Source organism: Belonocnema kinseyi, chromosome 3 (genome assembly GCF_010883055.1).
Source record: "Belonocnema kinseyi isolate 2016_QV_RU_SX_M_011 chromosome 3, B_treatae_v1, whole genome shotgun sequence".
In the NCBI taxonomy this organism is placed as follows: Eukaryota; Metazoa; Arthropoda; class Insecta; order Hymenoptera; family Cynipidae; genus Belonocnema; species Belonocnema kinseyi.
In genome coordinates this window covers 111,563,257-111,591,081 of record NC_046659.1, presented here as the reverse complement: position 1 = coordinate 111,591,081, position 27,825 = coordinate 111,563,257, and positions in this window count along the sequence as shown.

The following is a 27,825-nucleotide window of genomic DNA, read 5'->3' as shown; positions in this document are numbered from 1 at the left end:
TATAAATATATCACAAAACTCTATAAAAATTATATATTTTTTCTGCGTAAACAATGTTATTATTATTCTTCCAAAATGTGCAAAAAGCGACAAACCGCCCAAAATTGTTCTTTAGAGTTGAAGCAGGTGCAAATTGTTATTTTTTTAATAATTCTTCTTTCAGATCTAAATCATAATTACCTTTCAACAATTTACTCTACACAATTAAAATTAAAATTATTTGTCAAAATTCCCCTTGTTAAGAAAAATTTATTACAAACTTGAGAAATATTCCATCTTTCAAATCTGAATTATAATAAAAGAATAATAATTTAAATGAACATTTATTCTCTAGAGTCTTCTAAAAATTCTTTGAAATCTGTTGAAATTTCTGATGTTGTATTATACTATTTACTAGAGCAGTGTGGCCAAATTTTTTATCTACTTTCCTTAAGTTTATGTACAGAAACAAACCTTGGAAAAACTAGGCCTTGGTTAAAAAAATGACATTTGATAGAAGAAAAAATTATACAAGAAAAGATAAACAATTTAAAAAATTTGATGATTTTGCAACGACTTTTCGAATGTGTAAAAATTTTTTTTATCTTTTCTTGAATTAAAACATTATACTTCATGAAAAATTATAAAGTTATATGCCGAATTATAAATTAATTTTCGAAAAATCAGAGAAACATATGCTTCTAAAAATCAATAGTTTCGGCTCATTTAGAGGCAAATAAATAAAGATTTATAAAATCTTGCTTTGAACTAGAAATTAGTCAAATGTAGGGCAGTTTTATTTGACATATTAGAAAAAAAAATTTAGAATTGATTGTTTTTAACCTATTTAAATAATGTATTGAGTTCAAAGGGAAAATTTGGATGTAAAAATCGTTGAGATCACTAAATGATATTCTTCTTTAATATTTAGGGCACCGTAAAGAAAGTTACATTTTTAGTCGAAACACTTATTTCTCAACCAAAGAACAATTTTTTTTTTAATACACAAATTGGCAAATAAGGAAATAAATCACAAATAAAAATGACTAGTACTAAAGAAAATTAATTCTCTACCTCAGAATTTAACATTAAATGCAAAATAAATTGCTAGAACACAATAAGAAAGTCAAAATATTTTTGGTTAAAAATTGATTTGTTTTTTTGAAAATGGAACAACTGTGTTAAAAATATAATTATACCTCTTTCAGTTGAAACTTCCTGAACTTTGATTCAAAATTCGTCCTTTTTACCCCAAAATGCAACGTACACAAAATTTTGTAATTTTCAGCTAACCAGCTTTTTTTTACTTGACTTTGAATTTTTAGTCGAGGTAGAATTTTCATAAGTTGGCTACCTAGCGTTGGGAATTCTTTTTTTAATCTGTTGAGTTGATCTTTTCATAGCTTTCATATTAAAAGATATTTTCCGAAATTTAGGCAACGAAACTTTTTTTTATAAATTTAATAACAAGAAAATCATAATGTTTCAACATGACTTACACTATTCTCGTAAACGGTTAAATTGATACTGAGAAGTGTGACGTCAAAATTTTTATTTTTGAATGTCTATTATAGAAGTATGCCTTTGAATGTACAAAAATTAATTTTTAAATAAAAATCTCATTTGTTCATAAACAAAGTGAGATTTATCCTACTCCCAAAAATGCTCAAGGTCAGTTTTGTTTAAAGTGCTTTGTCCTGAATAAATTGACTCTTATTGTTTCCGATTTCGTTCTATCACTCTAGTATTGTGTTTTTCAATGAAAACATTGAAATCTGCGCCTTTTACGCTTACAAAATTATAATTAAAGGTCATTTAGGGTAATTTTCTGTGCAAAATATGGATTTATAAAGAATATTTGTTAAATTAAAGTACGGATCTCTTCGTCTAAATATACAAACCTAAATTGTACAGGAGTAAAAATAACTGGAAAAAATTAGAAGTGAGCTCAATTTTGTAAAGAAAACAAACATTCGCCGACATATATTCATTGAATTCCCCGAAAAATTAAAAAGAACTCTTCGAAACGCTTTTATTGCAACAATTTTATTAAAGAAAAATATTCTTCATAAAAAGAAAAATATCGTAATTTTTACATACATTTCTCAAAACATAAAATTATCAACGAGATGTGTAGAAAATCTCTCGAAGAATAAAATGATTGTCATGGAAGTTAGAACCAAAGAATTAATATTTCAAGAAAATGAAAGTTCTAAATTGAGCTTGATTTTCGACCGGGAAAAATCAGGAAATAATTGTTAATTTTAAAATTGAACTGTAGTTCGAGTGTTAAATTTTAAACAGTGATTAATTTTATAAGGCGATTCGGGATAATCTCAAAATTATATAATTCACATATTTTAACGTTGAAAATTGAACTAATTTAATTCAGAAGCCTTAGTAGTAACACAAGTGTAAATGGTCGATTTAGTCTTTATAAACAATGTCCAATTTAATAATTTCTTCAAATTAATAGATTCTTGAATGAACGCCCTTATTCAATTTCAAAATTTAATGGAATTATTATTTCATTAAAAAGTATTTCATTTTTAACTTATTTAGTTTTAAATTTTAAACTGAAAAAAAACACATTAAAATTGTCAATACTTAGTAAAAAAAATCGAATAAGCTGCAAGTTTTTGAATGTTTTAAATAAAAGAAAAAAATTGGAGAAATATTATTTATTCAGTAAAAATATAATAATGAAATATTTTTATCAAATAATTTTTAAAGTTTATTGTTTGAATTCAAAAGAGCAATAGTTGTATAAAAATTGTATGAAAAATAAATTAAGAAACACGTCCAAATTATTCGGTTATTGTATTTTTAATAAATAAATAATATTTAACGAGCAACAATGTTTTCAATTGTTTAAATTCAGGAAATTTTTAGTTCGGATATTTTATAATTCAGCAATTTGTTTTAAGGAATTTTCAAACTCGGTAATGTATTACTGTCGGAAATTTAATTTTTCGTGAATTTTTTAATTCGAGAGTTTTATATTTCGCCAATTTTATAATTTCCGAAATTTTATTATTCTGGATTTTTCAGTCATTTCTTCCGAGAAATAAAAATCCCGTTACCCTAAGAATTTTCAAAATTATAACATTTTCGAAATATAAAATTCCCAAATTGGAAAATGCTCGACAATTTATAATATTATCCAATTTGAGAATCCCCGACTCAAAATTTCCGAAATATAAAATATCCGTATAAAATTTATATTCAATCATTTTTATATTAAATTAAAACAATCATTTAAAAAATCTAAACATTAAACAAAGTTATTATGTTCAAAATATTTGATTATTATATTTTTAATAAATAATGTCGATTAACAAGTTATTTTGTCAATTGCTACAATTTTCTAATTTTCTAGTTTGTATGTTTTACAATTGGACTGCACTTGAACTGGAATTATATTATTCAGGAATTTTTAATTCGATAATATTGCAAACTGTCCAGAATTTTATTATTCTGGAATTTTTAAATTCGCCATTTTCAGAATCCGGCATTTTATAATTTCAAGAAGTTTACGCAGTGTCGGGAATTTTATTATTCGAGACTTTTTAGTCCCAAAAATATTTCGAATAAGCTGTATCAATTATAACAGTTTGCAATTTATTTTAAAATATATTTTATGGATCACGATATTTTTTATGAATGCGCCAGTGAAATATTTTCGTCTAGTGTTTTTCCCAATGCGAAAGGTAATCTTGCTTAGAAGTGCTGTCTTAACATCTAAATAAATAATTTAAATAAAAATATAATATTGCAGAGTAAAAAATTATAACTCATAAAAGAATGTAAATTATGAGCAATAGTTTTAGAATTAGTGGAAAATATATGAAATCGCAATATAAATTACACATGGACTTTTGTCTCTGGTATTTATTAAAAAAACCATGTTTTGCAGTTATAAATGTAAACATTTTCTTCTTGAAAATTTACTTTCAATTTAAATGGTTCTTGTCTAAGCTAAGTTACCGTAAGTGCGCATCGAGGGGCCTATTAAGAGAATTAAGAGTTGCTTACAGCGCTCCAAGTGGCGGTGGGCAAACTAAATCGTTGGTGCTATTGACGGCGGGTAGCGCTGGGTAGAGGGGAAATGACAATTTTTGCCAGGCGCGACGCCTATATTTATCGCGGGTAACTAAGCGCGCACCGCATCTACGTTTATAATATCCTTGGGAGGGCTCAGTTTCGTGATAAGTCACCGGCAGTCGGTGAAACAGTGTGTTTGGTTATGCAGATTCATACTGATATATCATTGTACCATCGGTTGGTAAAGCAGATTGATCGGTAAATTTTAGACCAGGTTGAATGCAAAATCGATAAAACAGTAAGGTTTGTAACGGAGATGAGCAACTTCACGGTTTTACCGGCTTAGAATGAAAACAAAACCTTAAAATGTCAAATTAACAAGAATCTCTATTCCTAAACTCTCTTTTTTACCGAGTAAGCATGAAACATAACCTCAAATTTATGAGCGAGTTAAAAAATTGAACAAAAAGTGGAAATTTTTTGAAAAAACAGGAATCTCCTAGCAATATTTGATGAGAATATCATTTACAATAATAATACATTTTTCAATCTATTACATCTGTTAACATTAATCAGGTATTATGTCACTCTAATTAAAAATTGCCTGAAAAATTGAAAAATTTTTTAACAGCTGCAATTTCCTACCAATTTTTCTTAGAGAATATTATTTAGTATAATAATAAAATTTTCAAACTATTTTCTTAGTTAAATTTAAGTATAACCTTAATACGAATTGAAAATTGGACAAAAAGTGAAAATTTTCTTTAAAAAGCGCGACTTTCTATCTAAAAGAAAAATGTTAAAAACAATGATAAATTATTTAAAAAATATTTGTTCACATTTGATTATCAATATAATGCAGTATTTTATGCAGTTCAAACAATTTTCATCTTTAAAAAAACGCAAAAAAATCATTATCACCAAAAACTCGCAAAACCTATTTTTTCACTTATGGAGTCTTTTTTGGACCCTATAAAACATATTTTTTATGGCAAATATGTGTTAATCTTCATGAGGCTTCCGCCACCTCCAAACATTATATTTTTTTAAAGGGATATTTTCCGGGCACAAGACAAAATGTTTTAAATTGGTTTAAATTTGAAAATAATATTAAAATATGAAAACATAGAATATTGACCATTCCAGCAATTCTCTCTATGTATGTGTAACAAATGATTCGATAACAAAATATAAGAGGCGCGTTTCCGGTTAATAAATAATTATTACTTAATTACAAAGCAGGATGAAATACTCACTTTGATAGTAACATATGTTTCAACTTTTTCAGCCACATTTTTTAACATAGTCAATGTATCTGAATTTGAGAAATTTTAATATATAATGGATTTAATATTTTATTATTTTTCACTTACGAACAGAATGAAAATATATGACAAAAGTGAAATATAAAATATAAAATTTTAATTTTATAGAAATAGAGAAATGATCTTCAAAATTTCTTCACCTGCTACTGATAAGGCTTTGATAATGATTTAATATCTACCATTTAGTGTCTCATTATCAAGAAGCATAAATGTTATAAAGAGTTACTGCTCTAAAATAAGCAAGCTTTATTGACTTTCTTGAAAAATTTGCGAGTGTGGAATTTATTATATAAACTCGTAACGGTTTGCCAACGATGTCACATTTGTGAATCACTAAAAAACAAAAGTTTAATAATTTTTTGGAAAAATCGAATAATATTAAGGCGAAAGATAAACCAATATTTTAGAAATTCATCTTTTTAGGAAAATATTTGTCGTTATATTAAAAAATTAATTTCGTTAGTCGAAAATTTAACTCTTGTATTGAAAATTTATTTTCTGATTTTAAAATTTACCTATTTCATCTTCAATAAACAGTGTATCTTTCTTATTTAAAAATTCAAGTAATTTGGTTTCAAATTAGTTTTTGTTTTTTTTTTTTTTGTAGAAAGTGATCCCTGTGGGTTCGCAATTGAACTATTGGTAGAAAATGCATGCATTTTGTTGAAAATTTATGTTTTTCAGTGGAGATTCAATATTCTTGCTTGAAATTGAAAAGTCTTTTGTTTCAAACTAATCTGTTTTAGGTGAGGATCAAACTGGTTCCTTGAAAGTTGTATTTTTTATTGAAAGCAACTCTTATCATTAAAAAATTTACATATATTTTATTTCAAACATCAATTTTTATATTTTCAATTGAAAATACTTTTTTTTTGGTTTTTGGTTAGAAAATTAACCTTTTTTTGGTGAAACACCTCAACTATTTACGTAGAAATTGATTTATTTGGTTAGAAATTTATTTTGGGTAGAAAATTAATCTTCTGGGTTGAAATAATAACGGTTTGATTAATAGTTTATGTATTTTGTTTAAAATTTTGTTTTTATTAAAAACCAAACTTTCGATTTTTCAAATTTATAGTTGCGACATAATTAGAATCCTCCTAAATTTTGCATCTTAGTTTTTTAACAGATCTTTACGTTTTAAGGCCACCTGCAACCGAAATGTAAGTTTGAGTGATGGTGATCCCAAAAAAGGGCGAAACCCGTTAACCAGCACAGATATGTGAAAAAAGCTTACAAAAAAAATAGATTTTTCAAAAATATTTTTTTTATTATGCATAAAAAAAAATGGAATCAAAAACTCGAATTTTAAGTGAAATGACGCCATGTATGTAAAAAAGTTCCAAAGAAGAGTCGTAGCTTGCACAAGCCATATCTTTAATATTGCCGTTAACCATTTTTTTATGAGATTTGAGATGAGGTTTGAGAAGGGCGGTCTACTATTATATTCTATGAAAATGTTTAGTTTTCTTTCATGCTTTGCAATTAACTTTTCTTGTAATTAAAAAAAAATACAATAACATTTTTACAATTCGTTTATAGACCTAGTTCTCCCTCCTTAATCTAATTATTCCATTCTTTGTTTTTTTTCTCTTGTGTTAGGTAGCTTTTTTGTATAAGACTTTTAAAATTAAAGGTCAAACTGTCAAACACTGAATTTGAATGATTGTGAATTATCCTTCGTTAAAGCTCTTTTAGTTTCAACGAACACATTATTATCACGTGCTTAATGAAAAGTAGGATAAGAGCAAAGATGCAATTTATACTTATAGATAAATTTTTAGTAACAAAAAATAATATTATCAAAAAAAAAAGATAACAAATTTTCAACAAAATAGTTAAATTTTTGATCCAGAGAGATAAATATGGGGCTAAAATAATAAATATATTACTAGAAATATAATTTTTTGACAAAATAGTTTACTCTCAACAAATACTTACAGCTGCAACTGGCATGATTATTTTCAACCACAAAGTTTTATTTAATACTGAAACTATGAATTTTAAACTCAAAATATCATTTTAAGTTGAATAAGTTAAACAAAATATAAACATTTTTTAAGAAATCAGTTAGAACCCCAAACAAGTAGATAAATTTTCCACCAAAGATGTTCAATTTTTAACCCAAGAAGGCGAATTCAAAGACAAACGAGGTTGTAATTTTGACTAAAAAACTTAAATTTAATAAAGAATAGGAATTCGCAAAAAATTGTTAAATTCGCGCTCGATCTGTCAAATTCGTTATAATTGAATGAACAAAATTTTACATTAAACTCGTCTTACAAACCTTACAAGTGGGATTACACATCCAAATCGCCCACAGTGGATCGCGAAATCGCGAAAAAGTTGATTTTTTGTCTGTCGTGAAATCTGTCGAAATCTGTAACGCTGACTTTGTCATAAGCGCCGTGTCAGTTCCGAACGCGCTTACGTTTCGCACGCTTCTAAACCTTCCGAACCTTCCAGAGCCTTTAGTTTTTCTCTGAACTTCTACTGTGATTATGCGTGTAGTGCGTGAGTGTACATTTTGTGTCAATTTGTGGATCGAAATTGCATCCTTCTGAACACTCTTGAAACCTCTGAACCTCACAGAGGCTTTAGTTTTCTCCCTGAACTTCTTTCGTGGATAAGCGAGTGCGACAGAGTAAACTTCCGGATCTAGATCGATATCTTGCCGACAATCTTAACGTGAAATTTTCTCAAATTCCGACGTATTCATTCGCACAAAATGGCGGACCTCTTAAACGATGCCGTAGTTCACCAAAGAGAACACGGCGTAGCGCTGTGAACGTCGCGAGCGTGAATTCGCGTGAAGTGAATCAGAACCATAGTGAGGATTCGTTTTCGGTTTACAGTGCTTATTTTTCGCCTTTTTTGTGACACATCACGGCCCCTACCAAATTAAAGGTAACAACACTTAAGGATGTTTGCCGCTCGTGGAATAGCGACATACGGCACCAAAGTCGAAATTATTCTACGCCTTCAGGAAGCAGATCCCGCGGATAAATGGTTCGAGGAAGTCCGTATGATTGAACCAAATGAACATTCCGACGATTTCGAAGATGATGTAGCAGGTAAGTCTTCACCACCAATTCAGACACCAAATCAGCAACCCCAGAGATATAACGAACGGGAAGTTGAGTTTTTACGACGAGAGTATGGCCTCATGCGACGAGAACTTGAGCTTGCAAGACTCGAACTTCAACTTACGCGCAGTTCTCCCGCCCGCAATGTAGTTCAGCAGCCACCATCGCGCAATATAAATGAAAGCACATTCAAGGACCTCCTGAGCGACTTCGAGGGTACTGAGGCGGACTTTAGAAAATGGAAGGAGCAATTTCAGCTACTCTGCACTACACACGAATTAGATGACTCTTCTGGATGACTGCTAATAGGTGCAAAACTGAAAGCAAATGCTTTGAAATGGTTTCACTCGAAACAAGAATTTATCGGCATGACTGTAGAGAATCTTTTAGACGAACTCAAAAGAATGTTCGATCACCGTCAAAGTAAAATTACTCTTTGGAAGAAATTTAAAGACAGATATTGGAAAGCTTCCGAGACATTTAGTGATTACCTCCACGAGAAAATAATTCTTGCGAATGCGGTGCCCTTCAAAGACGAAGAAGACGTAGTTAAATACCTCATTGAAGGAATATCAGAAACATCACTTCGGAGACAAGCTAGGATTCAAAGGTTCAGAGATAAAGAGAGCATTTTGGAAGCTTTCAAAAATAGTATCTTTGAAAAACGAGACAAAAGTTACTCAGGAGAATAATACAAGTACTTCTTTGAAGGTCTCAAATCTGCCACTGGGATGAAGGATGAGAAAACGACGAAGAGTACTCAAGCCTTGCGTTGCTACAAAAACAGAAGATTTGGCCACGTTTCAAACGATTGTGAAATGCCCAAAAGACCATTGGGGGCCTGTTTTAAGTGCTTCCAATTAGGCCATCAATCAAAGGAATACCAGGGAATAAACAAAAGAAACGAAACCAAGTCAGCAACGTGTCCGAGAGTCCACCAGGCGAGAAGCAGGTTATGATAGCATCCAGTTTGTTACCTCTACCAGGTAAACCAACAAGGAGTATCCAGGAAAAAACAATCGACGAGCAGTGTTTCAAGACGACTACGTACGAATCCGATGACGGGGATAAAATTTGTGCTGTTTCATTGGACACGCTTTTGGATGCAGGTAGTCCAATAATTTTTATGAAAAAGAGTTGCATACCTGGAGTAAGAATGAAACCATACGCTTCGGAATCATGTAAATAAAGTGGAATTAATAACAGTGCTCTTATCCGACTAAGTGTTGTACTTGCAAATGATTCTTTGAATAATGTTGAACGTAAAATATAAATTTTTGTTATACCCGTTGATACTATGCGATCTTCTGTCATCTTAGGACGTAACGCACTAGAGAAATTCAATCTAGGGTTCATATCTTTGTCAAAAGTTGAGGCCGAGGTAACAAGACAAATTTTTGATATCGATGTTTCGGCGGACGACCTCGTAAATTCTCTAGAGATAAATACAGAAGTAGATTTCAAAATTAAGAGAGAATTAAAGAAATTGTTCGCGAACAAATATTTAAACCGAAAACGTCCAGAGTCTCCGAAGCTTACAGCGGAATTGAGCTTAAGTTTAATCAATGATCGCCCTATCAATTTCGGACCTCGAAGGCTCTCTTAAGAAAACAGTCGGCTTCAGAAAATTCTAGATTCCTTATTATCGAGAAAAATTATCCACGAGAGTGTGTCTCCGTATGCCTCACCAATAGTAATGGTAAGAAAGAAAAAGTCTGAATTCAGACTTTGCATTGACTATCGGTTCTTAAATAAAATCACCTTGAGGGACAATTATCGGCTACTATTGGTCGAAGACTAGATAGATAAATTACGAGACAAGCAATGCTTCATTTTACTCGACTTGAAAGACAGGTTACATCATATTGACATGGCACCAGATTGGAATATACGCACTTTGTTTATAACACGACTTGGTCAGTACGAGCATTTAAAAATGCCGTTCGGCCTTAAGACAGTCCCCGCGAAATTTCAGCGATTCGTAAATACAGTGCTCGCGCAACAGATAAGTTCGGGTGAGGTGGTAGTCTATCTCGACTATATTCTCATAGCTACCGAGACTTTAGAACACCATTTGAAAATCTTGAAAAGAGTCTTTATTCTTATGTCAGATAACCATCTTGAATTGCGCCTGGACAAGTGTAAATTTCCCCAAGCTGAATTAGGGTACCTAGGGTATAATATCACTAAAAATGAAATGATTCTAACCAATCACGGTGTCGAAGCCACTATTAATTTTCCCATACCACAAAAAGTACGAGACGTTAAATGTTTTCTAGGATTGTGTGCCTATTTGCGAAAATTCGTGGAGGGATTTTCTGTTATCGCTAAACTACTCTATGACCTTCTTAGGAAAAACGTAGAACTCCATTTCGGTATTAACGAATTTCAGGCTTTTGAATCCTTGAAAACTAAGGTAATGGAGGCTCCAGTTTTGAGTATCTATAATCCCGATGATGAAACCGAACTCCACTGCGACGCGAGTAAATTAGGATATGGCACCTCTCACTTCAGCGTGAAAATGATAAGCAGTTCCATCCCGTATGTTACTTTTCAAAGAGAACAACCGACATTGAAACCCGGTATCAAAGCTTTGAACTCGAGACTCTGGCCGTGGTTTATGCTCTTCGTGGCTTCCGAATTTATCTCCAGGGTATTCAGTTTAAAATAATCACTGACCGTAATGCTTTGAAATTAACTTTGGATAAAAGACATTAGTCCGCGAATCAAAAGGTGATCTGCCGAATTAGAAAAGTATAATAAAATACTTGAACATCGATCAGGGGAAAAGATGAAACATATTGAAGTGCTAAGTCGAGCGATAAACATCATGATTGTCGAGGACAATACATTTGAATCAAACTTCTCAATTAGTCAAAATATCGATGCAAGTATTAGGGAATTGTGCGAGAAATTGCAGAACACCGAGTATAAACTGTACGGAATGCAAAATGGCCTAATTTATAGAAAGCGTGATGGGGACATACTATTTTATGTACCCGAAAAAATGGTGAGCAATATTATTAGGAAGTATCATGACGAAATGGGTCATTTTGGGACAAAAAAAACATCCGAGGTAATTATAAGAAATTATTGGTTTCCGCGAATGACTAATAAGGTGGAAAATCACGTAGCACACTGTTTGTACGTAGCTTTTGGTCCCTCTACAGTTATCTCAATTCAATACCAAAGGGTGATACTCCTTTTTTAACTTGCCACATCGATAATTTTGGACCGATCGATAAGCGATTTGCGACAAAGCAACACATTTTAATAGTTGTAGACGGGTTCACAAAGTTTGTTAAACTCATCTCAGTTAAGACTATGGAAACTAAGGAAGCGATAAACTGTCTCAACGTATATTTCAGGAACTATAGCAGGTCGAAAACCATAGTTTCTGATTGTGGTACCTGTTTCACGTCCCAAGAATTCAAGGCTTTCATAGACGAGAATAGCATTTACCATTTATTAATTGCGACTGCATCAACAAAAGCCAATGGGCAGGTGGAGAGGATGAACAGAGTACTAGGCCCTATGTTAGCGAAAATTTCCTATTCCTCTTTAAGGAAACACTGTTATAGAATGCTCGCTGATGCTGAGTTTGATCTGAATAACGCTGTTCATAAAACAACTGGTGTTACCCCTAGAAAGTTGCTATCTTGAGTCAAACAGCGAGGGAAAATGATTGATCCAGTAGCGGAATATTTAGAGCAAACCTCGCATAGCAAAGATGTCCGCGATATCGAGAAGAATAGATCCGAAGCGAGCGAGAAAATTGTAAAAGCGCAGGATTACAACAAAACGTATTTTGATAAAAAAAGAAAGGATCCTCACCAATATGAAATTGGAGACTTTGTGGTGGTGAAAAATTTTGATAGTACCGTCGGAGTTTCGAAAAAGCTTATACCGCAATATAAAGTTCCGCATGAGGTATAAAAAAATTGTTTCACGATAGGTACATCTTAAAAGACGTCGAAAACTTTCAGATAACCCAAAAGCCATACGTAGGTACGTGGAAAGCTTGCAATATGAAGTCTTGGTGCTCAGAATTTGTTGCGGTAATAAGCGAGGCTTACCACGAATATTTTTCGCAAGATATTACGAAGAGTTAAAATTTATATGATAGGTCGGCTCAAACTTTAAGTCAGAATGGACGAGTTTGTGAGAATCTGAATTTTAAAATATTGTACGACGCTAGCGCCTGTAAAGCTTTGTGTGCTGGAATTCGATTCACTGTACACTGCCGAGTCAGTCTTTGACGAGCCGCCGTACCGAAACAATGTATTCCTTATAATTGAATAAACGAAATTTTACATTATACTCGTCTTACATAATTTTGTAATGAATTATTTAATCACAAAAATTATTTTTCTTGATTTTTCAATATCACTGTTTAAAGAACAAATGTTTAAAAAGAAATCGGTGAGTTACGTCACCATTTTTTTCTTAATTTTCTAGGTTTCATTTCTCGTTGTATTGGTTGGCTGATCAGTTGAACTTTTATAAATATGCCTTTGCAGATCTTCTTGAAATCCCCTATTTATTATGTGATCTTTTTTTGTATGCTGTACAGTTTAGCAGAAAAAATAATAAATTTTTATTTTTTCAGAAGCGTAATCACGATTAAAGCCAAAACAAAGTAAACATTATTCTGAAATTAGGCGAGCTTTTAACAACTGCTACTGCGATAAACGTTAATTGCTTGAACGTCATTCGTATTTTAAAAAAAATAGGAAGTGAAAGACACTTTAAACGTGGGAAGTGCAAAATAATGTACACTCAAACTCCAAAAATACAAGTAGTTCAGAAATTGTAAACTCCATTGATACAAACGTGAAAGCGGCTCCCACTCCAGCCATGATCTAACGAACCATGGTCTCGCCAATTCGCTGCTCAAATACGTTCGACTTGGAGTGACTGGAGTGAACCGACGCCCCCCACCATACTCACTGCATTAGCGCGAATAGAAGGGGGAGCCAACTGCCACACTCGATCCAAGATCTCAGAAAGGTCGGGTGCCCTAGGGTGCCGAATCTGATTGGTTGAATTTTTTTACTTGCGCCTGGCAGGACCATGCTTTGTTGGGTCATACACTCCAGCGAGGTTTATATTTCGGGGATAATACGTGAGAACGCACACATGCCGACTACGCGCGCAAGCACGTACGCGCGCGTGGGTGACTCAAATTGCGTATAGGTGAAGGCAACAAAATTCGGCTCGCTCCTTTGGAATCGAAACGCTCGTATCTTTGATGCTCGTTTCTCTGGAGTTCAAATTCACTCTAATCCTTTGCTTCAAGTCTATTCATATGACGCAAGTATGGCCCAAAATTAATAATGAAATATAATAGTTGTATTAATAAGACACAATAATAATTATAACGCAAATTATATTATATTATAATCCTTTGAAATTTGACATATAAATATTATTAAAAATTAACTTATAAAACTCGTACTATTATTGACTTAAAATATAATTTCAATTGTCGAGCTAAGACTGCCTTATTGAACATGCTGATTTGATTCAAATATTTCAGAAATGTAAACTTCTCGTAAATCAGCCTCTGATCATTGAATGCTTCTAATTATTTTTGTCTTGTTTTTGTTTTTAAATAAAATTAGGGTTTATAAAGAAGGAAAAGTAATATAATAAAGAATACTTTAAAGTTTAAAGTTTTATTATTTTTAACTTTTAAAAACATTTTCAAAAAGCATTGGATGAACTGTGCATTAGAATTAATTGGCTTCAATCCACGTTAAATTAATTTTCCCATTTATATGCAAATAGATAATTGTGAAATTAAAAAACTAGTACAAAAAACCGGAGTTACCAACAGACAAAGAACCAGTGTGACCAGAGGCTGTCGAAGACCTTGATAATTGGCGCGGTCAAGGCTTACGTGGATCAGTTGGAGGTAGAGCTTGAGCTACGTGAAGAATCGTAATCAAACTTCCAATAGTTAAAATCATATAAAATAACTCCTATAATAATTCTTGCGACTGTGTTTCAAAACTACATCCCATACTTCGGCTATGATTGATTTTCTTCCTCCAGTACATCCAAAACATCCTCCTCTTGTAAAAAAAAATATAAAATAATTAATTTAATAATAAAGAAAAACTGTTAACTTAGAACTGCTATGTAAATTAAGCTTTAATGTGAGTCTACCATCTGTTAGTTTTTTATCGTTTCAACCAGGTAGAATGCGTCTTTTGGCTAAAACGGTTTATTAAGTGGTCTTGAGTCAAATTTCCAATTTGATAGAAGTGACTACCACGCGTCCCAGAAAAAAAAATAAAGTTTAAAAAATTGTCTTCAGTCTTTCAATTGTATTTTAGAGGAAAATGACTAACAGAAAAATTAGAAGTTTATTTTATTGAGAACTCCTTTCATTAACGAATTAATCCTCTGCATCAGAAATTAAAATATTTTTTTTTAATGTGTGTATTTAGTTGAATATTTGTATTTTCATTACAAAATTAAACTACTTAAATAAAAATTCATGTACTTTGTTAAAAATTATTTTTTTTAATCGCTGAAATCTCTTGAATCACGAATCTCATTATGTTAACTATGTAACATTTCAACATTATCCTAATCAAACTCATGGTCAACATCAATAAATCAAACTTATCTATAGTATCCTTAAAGTAAGTTATTATTGAACCCATTCTAAATATTATATGAAAAATAGTATGAAGCCTTAACTTTGAATGCCAATCAACAACAAACAAAATGATATTATGCTTGCAGATAACCGGAAAGAATTAAAGGATTATAGTTCTTTCAATAATTTTGTTCTTTTATTGACTGTTGAAAATTTAAAAAACTATTGAATTAATGTTGAAAATGTTTAGGAATAATAAAATTTCCAGTATGCCATTTGAAATGGATTTATTAATAATTTTTGGAAGGACAATAAGTTTTTTTGGAGCAATGTTGAAATTTTACAGATTGAAAGTAATGAGTGAAAGAGAGAATTTATGGAAATGCTTTATATTACGAAACAAAAGGATTTGTCTATCAATTTAAAAACTGATTTTAAAAATGAAAAAAAGAGTTATGCTAATACGATTAATTATATCAAACACTGAGTTTTAATTAATCTTGATTATTTTTGACTTTCTATATTTCTGATATGTTTATGACGAATATTTCAGGTATGCTTATTATGATTTTTTTGTTGTGATTTGATAATAATAAAATTTCATGGTTTTCTCTTCAAGAATTCTGTATATTACCTTGATTATTGGACGTTAAATAGGATTTCAAATTTGATCTTATTCTAATTAAAATTACTTATTTTTTTATTGTTTTGTTTTTTGTTAAAAATATTTTTCTTCTTGTTTGAAAATGTACTGTCGTTTTGAAAATTTATATTTTTCCTTGAAAAATGCAAGTTAAAAAATGTCCTTTCTTGTGGCTTGAAAATTTCAACAAATTGGTAGAAAAATGTACTGTTTAGTATAAAATCAAAATTTTTTTTGTAAAATTGGCTTAAAAATGGAAAATTAATGTTCTAAAATTCAAATTAAAATATTGGATTTTATGATAAATTTTATCTTTCTTAGTTAAAAAAAATGTAACTATTTCGTTAAAAAAATATTGTACATTTATATTTTTTGTTGAAGGTGTCCTTCTATGGTAGAAAATTCAACGTTTTGGTTCAAAATACAACTATTTAATTGAAAATTTATGCATTTTTTCAGAATGAATATTTTTTTCTTGTTAGAAAATTTGTATTTTCGGTTTAAAAATTAATCTTTTTGTTCGAAAATTGTCCAGGTTGGTAGAAAATTTTACTGTTTCGTTAAAAATTGTTGTGTGTTGTTTCGTATTTTTTGGTAAAACATGATTCCCCTTGATAACGTTAAAAAAAACCTGAAAATAAAATCAAGAATCAAACCCCCGAATTTAGACAGCCACCGTAAAATTTTCCTATTACAAATTGAAAAAAAAGAGAGGGCAAAAATGAGAAGGCAACTAATCAAATACCCTTCCTTCCGTTTTTTATTTCTTTCATCATTTTCCTTTTCTTATTATTATTGTAAAAAATACAATAATACAATACATTCAAATGTTTTTTTATTGTGATTTGATAATGATAAAAAAAGGACGAAAGAAATGAAAAAAGGGAAGGAAGGGGATTTGGTTGGTCACCTTCTCATTTTTCATTCCTCTTTTTTATTTTTTGTCTAGACGAAAAGGGAATTCTTTTCTTTAATTTTTTAGAAAAAAAAAAGTTTTTAGTTTCTTTTTTCAGATTGTAATATGAATATTTTATATTTTTTGTCCAAATTTAGTCTTTAGATTCTTGTTTTTATTTTCACGAATTCTTCACATTAACTTGATTATTGGACGTTAAATAGGATAAAAAATTTGATTTGAATCTCAAAAAAATTTCCTAAAATTTGAATTTCTTTGACTGAAAATTGAGTTATTTGCTTAAAATCTTGTCTCTTGTAGAAAATTAGTTTCTTTCTGCAAAAATTATTTTTCCTGTTCACTCATGCACCTTTTTTTCAAAAATTCATCTTCTTGGTTTAAAATTTAACTGTTTGCATAAAAATACGCCTGCTTTGTAGAAAGCTTCACTCTCCGAATTAGTAATTAACTTTTTGTTAAAAATTAATTTTGTCTCCGTTTAAAAAAAAAATACGTGCGTAATTTATGCACGACTCCTAGTTGAGAAGGCAATAACTTTTTTTTGCGAGATGGCTGGTCTATGGTGTGTACTTTAATTCAAGTGAAAGCTGTTCAATAACATACGCCAGAAGTGAAATTACAAAAGTAAGTTGATGAGCTGAAAATGTTTTAGGCAGAATTTCCTAATATTTGTTCTAGATTATTTTTCAGTGTTTTAATTTATCATATTTACCTTGCCCGCCCACAATACCATCGCTTGTGAATTCTCCAATGAATCCTTGTCCAAAATGATACAGTACCGAACCCCGCGGAATATTGTCTAATTCTGACCGTAAAAAGAAAATATAGTTACTAACAAATTTAAATATTGAAAAAGATTATTAAATTAGAACTTTTTGGGCTGGGGCGGGTAGATTGGCGCACCTAAAGGAAACAGAGAATTAAAAAAGTATATATACAAAGCAGTAACTTGATATCTTGGCCATAATAAGTAAAAGAAGATTTTTTAATGGAAAAGAAGGGAAATGTGTTAATATTTGTTTTCTGTTTTATATTTATTTTTTAAATCCCAAATTCGTATTTTTTTATTCAGTATCAAATTCATAATTTTGGCTTAAAAATTCATCTACGTCGTAAAAATTTAAGTAATTATTTGATAATTTCATTTTTATTGTTGAAACTTCATATTTTTGGACTGAAAATGCGTCAATTTGTGGAAAGATAGTACTTTTGGCTCGAAAATTTGACTCTTCTCAATTGCAAATTGTTGTTTTTTATTGATAATTTAAGAATTGCATTTTGAGTTCAATAGTGATCCTTTTTCGATACAGAATTCAACTATTTGGGTAAAAAATTTATGAATTTTGTTGAAAATGCAAATACTTGGTTATAAATTCTTGTGCTCTGGTTAAAGATTTGATTTTTTTATTTGCCATTTATAATGATATTGTGTTATATTTACAGTTAAAATCTCCTTTTTATTGAAATATCAGCTTTTGTTTATCTTATTGAAAATTCATCTTTTCCCTAGATTTGCAGTTCAAATAATTGGTTAAAAGTTTAAATGCTTTCTTAAAAGTACACTTTTTTGATTGAAGATGCATAATTTAAGTAGAAAATACATTTATTTATTAAAATTGGAACTACTTTTTGTTCAAAATAAAATTTTTGGTTGCAATTTCATATTTTCGGGTTAAAAATTCAACTATTCGGTTAGAAATGTATCTATTTTTCAAGGAATCTGTATTATCACCAGAGAAGGTAACACTAATCAGTAGACATTTAGAATTCAATGCTGTCGATATAATTCAACTCTTTAAAAAACAGAATTTATTAACTTTTTTTGAGACTAGACGGAAATATGAATTAAAATTTTTGTTCAATAAATTGTTTCCTTGAAAAGATCTTCTCATTAGGAAGGTCTGTGTTTCGATTCCAAGTAAAATCATCGAGAAGAGCTTTTTTCAGAGAAAAAGTTATTTTGAAACATTTATAATACATATTTTTATCCAATCTGAAAAGACGTTAAGCACTTCCGTTATTTGAACAGTTAACTTAGATCAATAGTGTTTATTTTTATGTCCACAGTGGGTAAAAAAGATTTAATCTCTTTAGTAGCTTAATGGGAGAAGCACCCGACCGGCAATCGGAAGTTTTGGGATTCGATTCCCAGTGGAGTGATCAAGGAGATCTTTTTTCAGGAAACACTTGATCACAAAAAAAATCTGTAGATATTTTGTTAAAAATTGGTATATTCAAGGAAAAAATCTTCTGGGTTGAAAATGCAACTATTTTTTGAAAAATTGATGTAATTTTTTGAGAGTTGGTCTCATTTAAGAAAATGTATCGTTTTTGATACTTAAATTCTACAATTTTGATTCAATGTTTTTTCTTGTTTGAGTGTAAAATCTTCTCTCTCTGCTAAGGACTTAAGTTTGTACTGTTTTTACTAATTACCTCACAGGATCAAAATAGAAAGTCACGGTTAAAAAAAACACTTTCTGTCCAATTTGTATTTCAAGTGAAGTGAAACTTACACTGTGAAAAAAATGGTTTAAATAATCTCTTATTATAATTGTCAATCATATTTTCTCAGAATAATACAAGAAACCTGAAATTTAACAAAAAAATTTACTTTTTGTTCAAATTTATGTTAGAGTAAGGTAAATTATTAATAAGTGTTCAACAAATTTCCAAAAATGTATGGAATATTTAAGAAATTTATTGTAATATTGCAGGTGATTTATAATAACTTATTATAAATTGTCCAAAACTCAATTAAAAAATAGTTATAAATTTCGCGGATATTATGAAAATTTTCGGTTATTTATGGTTATTTCACAGTTAAATATGGTAATGTACCACATATTACAGAAAATTATATTTTTAACTTTTTATGAAGTTCTAGAAATTTATTGAATTTTTTGTGATTTTTGGTAACAGATAATAAAATACCCAAAATTGAATTGAAAAATGTCTTCAAATTTTTCAAAATTTATTGAAATTTTTGGTGATTTATGGTAATTTGACAGGTAGATATGGTAACTTACCGTAAATTACCCTAAATTCAATTCTAATTATTTGTATAAAGTTTCGGAAGTTTATGATTTTTTTCTGTAATTTATGCGAGCTCGTACATGTATAATTTTCATTATTCTCTTTTGACGTCGCTCTTTATTCCCTAGGGAGTAAAAAGTAGAGGTTCAGCTTTATAAGGTAGTATTTTTTACATCACAAGCAATTCACATCCGAAAAATCGCAAAAAGAACCATCATTACCAACAAAAATTTCGTAAAACACATTTTTCACTTATGGGGTCTTTTTGGGACTCTATAAAAAGACTTTCTTTCTAATGGGAAATACGTCTTAATCGTCATCAGGCTGGCGCCACCTGTAAATATAATTTTAAAAAGTAAAAACAAATTAATTGTTATGTGGATTCGAACAATTTTTCCGTGCGATATACATGAAAATTAGATTAAAAAATTTTTACTACCCTTATGTGCCCTCAATGCATCTAAACTATTAATTATTTAAAAAACGAGACATTTTTAAGCAGAATTCCCTGAATTTTGGGCTATATTTTATTATAGTTTCCAAATGATCGGTTCTACGTTCTAATCCCATTTTATACACGCTATAAAACATTCTCCTATAGTTTAGTCCACGAAGTCTTCCTTGAGTATCGAAGACGAGAAGATTCTGTTTTCTCACTTTTGAACTGGATACTGAAAGCACAAACAAATGGGATTTTTATTTGCGAATTTTTTGTACGAACTCCAGATTTATTTATTTTTTAGGTAAAGAAGTCCTAGGGGTCATTCGTAAGGGTCAGTCCATAATCTACGCTACCAAATTCAGGGGTGAAGTCGGGAAAACTAAAAAAACTGAGTTAGGTCAAGGTGTTCGTACCAGTAAAGATGTGTGCAGTATGCTGGAAACGGCTCACGCACGAGCCGTTCGTGCGCAAACTACAGCGCTAACCAATTGCGTGCGACCGGTCGTACTATAACGGTGCGAGCTGGTTTCGTACCGTTCACCTACTCGAGGAGCAGCAGTTTAAGACGTTGCTAATTTAGTTTATTATATAATTTAATTATATTTATATTTATTTAAATTAAGTTATCCACAAAATACACATAAATAACTACGAAGCTTGTTAGAGATATTCGAGATATTAAAAAATAGTACTTTCTAAAATAGGTTTCAAGCGGCTTTTTTCACAATGATAAGCACTGCACTCTCTCAAATATAACACACCGATATTGGCAACGTCGTAAACTTCTGCTTCTCTAGTGGCGGTCCGATAGGTGAAGGGGACGTAGCTAGCTCGCATTGCAGCAGCGCGACAATTCGCACGCGATTGGTTGGCGCTCTACGTGCGTGCAGGGATGTGTTTTGCGTGAGCCGTTTCCAGAATACTATGCACGTATTTTCTTGTGCGAACACCTATAACAAGGAAATTTGGGGTAATCGGTCTCTGGAAATATCATTGCGAACTTAGATAACATTTTGTACATTTCCTGATGATAAATTTGACAAAAAAGTTTGCCAATTTTGCAAAACATGGCCCTATAACTATACCATTCAATGATAGCTGAAAAATAGGAAAAGAACCGGTGGCGTAGCCAGGGAGAGCTTTGGGGCTCAAGCCCCCTCCCCCCGAAACTAAGTTTTTCATTATTCAATTCCTGTTTCCCCCATTATTTGCCTATACATAAACCCGAAACCCCCTCCAAAAAAAAATCGACGCCCCCCCCCCCTCGAAAAAAATCCTAGCTACGCCACTGAAAAGAATTTACAGTATGTCTAAAACCTGGACAGAAATAAATTTCGTTAAGTGTCCTTTGTATTCTAACATAAATAAAAAAACTAAAAATTTTACATTGAGTCAAAACCAATTTTTAAAAAACGGTTAAAAATCTGGGAATAAACGGCTACAAAATTCGCAATTTCTTTGTATTGCGAAACTTTCTGCATAATTTATATAGCCTTGTTTTAATGAAACTTGGTATTAAAAATATTCATTATAAGCTCCACACTTTCCGTTTAATTGATTACGAAGGCGCACAAAAAAAGTTACCTGAACTTTTGACCAGACCATGTTGATTTTATGTTTTTGAGGTCGCTGCATCAGAATCCGGTTGTTGTTTGGCCCCATCAGGTCAGGATTTATTTCTAACCACAAAAAATACCCAAAATAGCCCTTTTTGTTCATAAAAAATTTAAGCCGACTACATTTTTAAAGGTCTTTCGGGTCACTGAATATGAGTATAATTCTTATTAATCTCTGCTGTCCTTCTGCTTTAAAACTCAAATGACGTTATCTTAATGTTTCTGGGTTCCTAAATGTGAAGCCGGTGCTTTTTTTTCTCGGAAAGTTCTAAGTCCATTCCTAACCTTAAAATATACCCACCGAAAAATTCCAAAGTAGTCGGTTTTGTTATTCTAATATTACCAATGGCCAAATTTTTATTTTTTGCAGGTCACTTTGATTGACCTTATCTTTACTTGTATCTCTCTGTGTCCTTAATCATGGCTTATCTGAAAAAAGTAGAAGATAACCTCAAAAGTAACCTTAATCCATGAGCATAGCCGATTCGTTAGTTCGAGAAGGTGAAACGGCCTCGATAGTTGGACGCATACACTAGTAAGTTTATAAAGTTGCCAAATCCTAATTTGAGGTTACTTTATGCTTTCCAAGTCAGCGATTCATCCTAACTTCGAAAAAAAAATTCCGATTGGCCTAATAGCCCGTTTTTTGGTGAAAATAAACTTTGTTTACATTTTTCGTATGTTTTCTCTTTTGATTGGCCCTAATATACTAGTTTTTGTTTCATCATACGCTGACTCAAAGTTATCTGAAAAAAATGAAAATTTGGCCATTGGTCATATCAGAATAACAAAACGGACTGCTTTGGCAATTTTGGGAGGGTATAATTTTAGGTAGGGATGGACTTGTATCTTTTCGAGTGAAAAAGGCCACAGATCGAATCAGCGACCCAAAAAAAACTTTGATAAGTTTTTTTGGGCTTAGTGTGCCCCTACAACTAGAGGATCGTTTTTTCCGGGCAAATCCAGCGACTTGAAAAACCGTCAAAAATGTGGCCGGGTTACAGTTTTTATGAACAAAAATAGCTTGTTTGCTATTTTTGGGTATTTTTTGATGCTAGAAAAAGAAACGTGACCTGATGGCCCAAACGGCCGCCAGATTCTGATTCAACGACCTCAAAAGCATAAGACCAATATGGTCTGGTCCAAAGTTCAAACAACTTTTTTTTTGTGTGCCTGTATTATTCATTCTAAAAAAGTTATTCAAATTATTTTATTGTGACCTCCAGTTCTAACCCTGAATTTCGCAAGCTGCTTATTTAGGTAATTGTTTAGTAATCAATTTAATTGTGCAATAAAAATTAGTGAGAAAAAATTAAAATTTAATATTATAGATTAATATTGAATATGATACTTATTGATAAGATTAATATAATCGATTTAATTGACAACCCAACTGTTTGACTTTATGTTAACTTTTCTGTTAAAGATTTATATTTTTTAATTAAAAATATGACTGTTTTAAAGAAAACTCATCTTTTTGGCATGAAAATTCATTCTTTGTGGTTGAACAGTCTATTATTATATAACAATTTAAATGATTCTTGGTTGGAAAATTTAATTATATTCCGTTGAAAATTTAATTATTTCTTTTAGGATAATTAATTATTTTTTTGAAAATTACATACTTCTGTTAAATACTCGTCCAGTTTGATTAAAAAATCTGTATTTTTCACTTAAAAATTCAACAGTTTAAAAATTATACTTTTTAGGTTGAGGCTACAACAGTTTTATTGAATATTCTTATGTTTCAATTAATTTAACTGCTTTTAATTTGTAATTAAAATCTTTGTTAGTAAAGCTAATACGTAAATTCTCTCACATATTGTTCAAATTTAAGATCACCAAAAAACTAATTCTTGACCAAAAAAGATGAATTCTTATCAACCAAATTTATGGGTGAAATTTCCGCCAAAAATTGTTTTAATATTAGATTAAAAACAGTTGCATTCATTAAAAAAAAAAACAAGCGACTTTTTACACAAACAGTTCGAATTGTAACCCAAAAACATAAAATTTCGACCACAAGAAATAAATTTTGAACCCAGTAAGATTTTTCATTCAAAAAAGAAAAAATCTTTCAAACAAATTGCTGAATTTTTTACAAAAAAAAACATAATTTTCAAACCCAAAAACATGAATTTTTAACCAAAATGGTCATTTTCTACCAACTTATTGAATTTTCAAACCAAACACAAAATTTTTCTGCAAAACAGTTATTTTTAACTGTAAAAATTAAAATTTAACCAAAATTTTAATTTACAATCAAACAGTGGAATTTCCAAGTAAAATGATGAATTTTGTATGACGTAGTACAAGTTTTAACCGAGCAGTTGAATTTTCAACTAAAAAATGTGAAATCTTATCTAGAAATATAATAGTTTATGTATCAGAAAAAAATATTTTAACCTCACATTGAAAGCAGTATATAAGCAAATATAAGACGTATAACGCCTGTTGACTGCTACACTTCAAACGCATCGCCTGTAAGTAGTGGCGCACGCGCTTCAACTTTGTAACATTCTCTTTCGCGCTTATCCTGGACGCGGCGGTAAGAGGATCTAGACCGCCACTACTTTTCAACCAAGATAAAAAAAAACAAAGAACTTGTATTTAAAAAAGACGAGTTTTCATCAAAAAAGTTATATTTGTAATTCAAAAATATAAATTTTCAAAACCGAAAAGTTAATTTACAACCAAATAGTTGAATTTTCGAGTGAATCGATAATATTAATCTTGATAATAGTTATAATATTAATCTACAATATTAAATCGCAATGCATAGCAATTGCTTTTGAAAAATTAAATCTATGAGTGACAATTAAATTACTTACCTAAGCAGTTGGAAAAATTTGAGGTTAGAATTGAAGTTTGGGAAAAAGTAATTTGAAACACTTTTATGGAATAAAGAATCAATCGAACGGCCAGCGTGGAATTTATAAATAATATTTTATTTAATCATTAATTTAATTTGACAATGTTTTAAGCTATTTTCTAAAGCAAAATGTTAACATGTTGATGTTAAAATAAATGTTAAAAATAAAGGAAAAATGTCACCATTTTGTTTTGGTTTAATATTTCATTTATTTTATCTTTTTGATTTGAAACTTAAACAATTTTTTAAAATATTACTCTTCAATTGAAATTTTTTTCGTTTGATGTAAACTTTTTTTATAAAAATGTAACTGATTGGGTGACAATTGAACTATTTTGCAGGAAATTCACTTTTTTGTGGACTAAATCCATTTCAAACGAAAATGGTCCTACACTTGAAGTCGCATAATTTCTCGGGAAAAAATATGTTTTTTTTTTTTACAGAAAATTATGCTATACGTATTTTTTGCGATTAGTGGAAAAAAGTTTTTTTTTTGAAGTTTTGCGTATCATCATTTTAAATTTTTGCTTTACACTAACATGACTTTTGACCCAATGGAGATATTTATAATTTGTTCACAAATTATGGTAGAGTTTAACATTACATAGTCCATTTTTGTTGCAAACAACACAGACGAAAAAATGTGAAGTAAATAGTTTCCATAGTTTAACAGTTTTACAAAAAGTTCTTTTACTCATTTATGATATCTTGTACCATCTCGCGGAGAAATAAAAAAATTATTTCTTTTTTTATGAAGCTGCAGTTGCAGCAGAGCATCCAATTCTTTTAACTGTACAAATTTTGTATCAACAATATTATAAATCGCTTTTCTTTGCACAGTTTTAAAATTAGTACACCCGGAATAGAAATAAAAGTCCTCTTTTTATTCTCTTCAATTTCTTATTCTTAGAGACTTTACGTGGATTTGATGAGGATTAATTCAATATAATACAAATAATATTTAACTATTCAAAATGTGCACAAATTTCCTTTTTTGCACGTTTGGAGGACCGACATTTGGTCCCATATATGGCCTATCTATTAAGATGATGCCAGCCCAACCTTGGATAAAAATTATTTAATAATAAAACTTATACAATTTGAAAATTTAAACAATTCGAGGACATTATTTAATTGAATTTAATTTTTAATAACAATAATTTTAAAAAGTTATTTTTAAAATTATTATCATATAATTTTCATTTTTCATCATTATTGGATACATCATTCGCACAAACGGTACTTACACATCTAATCGGACGCTTCAAACGCTTTAAAAAATCGTACTCGCTGAGGATTCGAACCCTAACTAAACTAACTTAACTAGTGTATTTTACCGCACAGTCTAACCAGTTCTCTATCGAAGCACTTGAAGTTTGGTTACAAAAACTCCACTGATTGGTTTGACGCTCCCGATGCTCCTCAATAACAGAAATATTGTTAAAATCACCTAATTTTTATATAGTAACATTATTTTAAAATGTTCCAATATTACGTAATAAAAAAAATTTTTAACTTATAAAAAAATTATTTGTTGAAAGAACGTTTTTTACGATTTTCCATAATTTTACGTTTCCTAAATTATATTGCGGGAAATTTTAATGAAAACGGGATGATTAAAAATTTGTTTTAGAAATTAATATTGTTGAAATTACAACAAATTTAATAAACAAATGCACTTATCAGGAATTTTCAATAGAAGTTTTTTTACGCCAATTGTTTTTTAATAATGAACTTCATGATAATTTTAGAAAACTTCATAATTTGTTCATTAATTTTATGATTTTTTAAAAACATATTTAATAAACAAATGCATTATTCGGACATTTATCTGCATTACAATTTTTTTTCAGTACCAATTCTTTCAACTGGAGAACTTAATGACAATATAAGCTATACATATAATTAGTTGATAAATTTAATGATTTTGCCAACTAAATCTGGAGAATAAATGCATTAATAAGGCATTTGTTGACAGAAAAATTCGATGTCAATTTTTTCAATTAGGAACTTCATAATAATTTTAGCAAAATTAATAATTTTTTGTACAATTTTATAATTCTTGTAACGAATTTAATAAACAAACGCATCATTGGGGCATTTGTCAACGGAAAAATTCTTTTTTTTAAATTCAGACTATTTCACTGGGATATTAATAATAAATTCAGCAACATTTATGATTAGTTTATAATTTTATGTTTTTTAAAAACAATTTTAACAAATAAACGCATTATTCGGGCATCTGTGGAAGGAAATTTTTTTTTATGTTAGTCTTCTTAATTGAGAACTTCATGATAATTTCATCAAAATCCATAATTAATTGATACATTCCAAAATTTTTAAAATAAATTTAATAAGCATGTACATTATTTGGGTATTTGACAAGGAAAAAGTTGTCGAAAATGTTGGAAAAGTCGGAAAATTTCCTCATTAATGCATTTGTTTATTAAATTTATTTATAATATCAACAATAATAATTTCACGAAGAAAGTTCTTCATCAATATATTGTTTTTGTTTGTTATATAATATTGGAGCATCTTTGGCTACTGTTACTACAAGAAACGTAGAGAATTTTAAGACAGAAAAAATGACCATTTTGTTTGTCATATTTATTTATTTATAAAAACATTGAAAGCCTGACTTAAAATATAAAAAAAGATTTCTATCATTCTAATTTTAAATTGTATATGCCATCCACTTAAAAAATATTATTAGATAGGAAATTTAAAATAAAAAAATTTCATTTCGACATTTTCAATTATGATAGTGTGTCACAAATTAAAAAAGTTTTTTCATTTTTGTATATTTGAGACTCAAGTTTATCATTTAAAAGCCGGATTACAATTTATAATTACATTTATTGATTAATTATCAACTCATTATTTGTTAATTATTGATTAACTATTAATTAATTATTAATTAATTGTCTATTATTTATTTATTAATTATTAAATCATTAATTTTTGGCTATGCAGGCACAAATTCACTTGCTTTGAACTATTTTTTCTGATAATTTATGTACCGAAAATTAATTTTATGGTCAAATAAATAGCAATATATTACTTTTAAATATTTTTGTGCAATTCAAGGTCAATAAATGTGATTTGAATGTCAACATGCCATGTCAACATATTATTGTTGCTACATATTGCAAATAGCTAATGCAGTCTATGTCACATTATCTGTCAACCAAAAAGAATTTAAATTAATATTCTCACATTATAATATGCAGTAAATTTTAATAAATGGTCACAT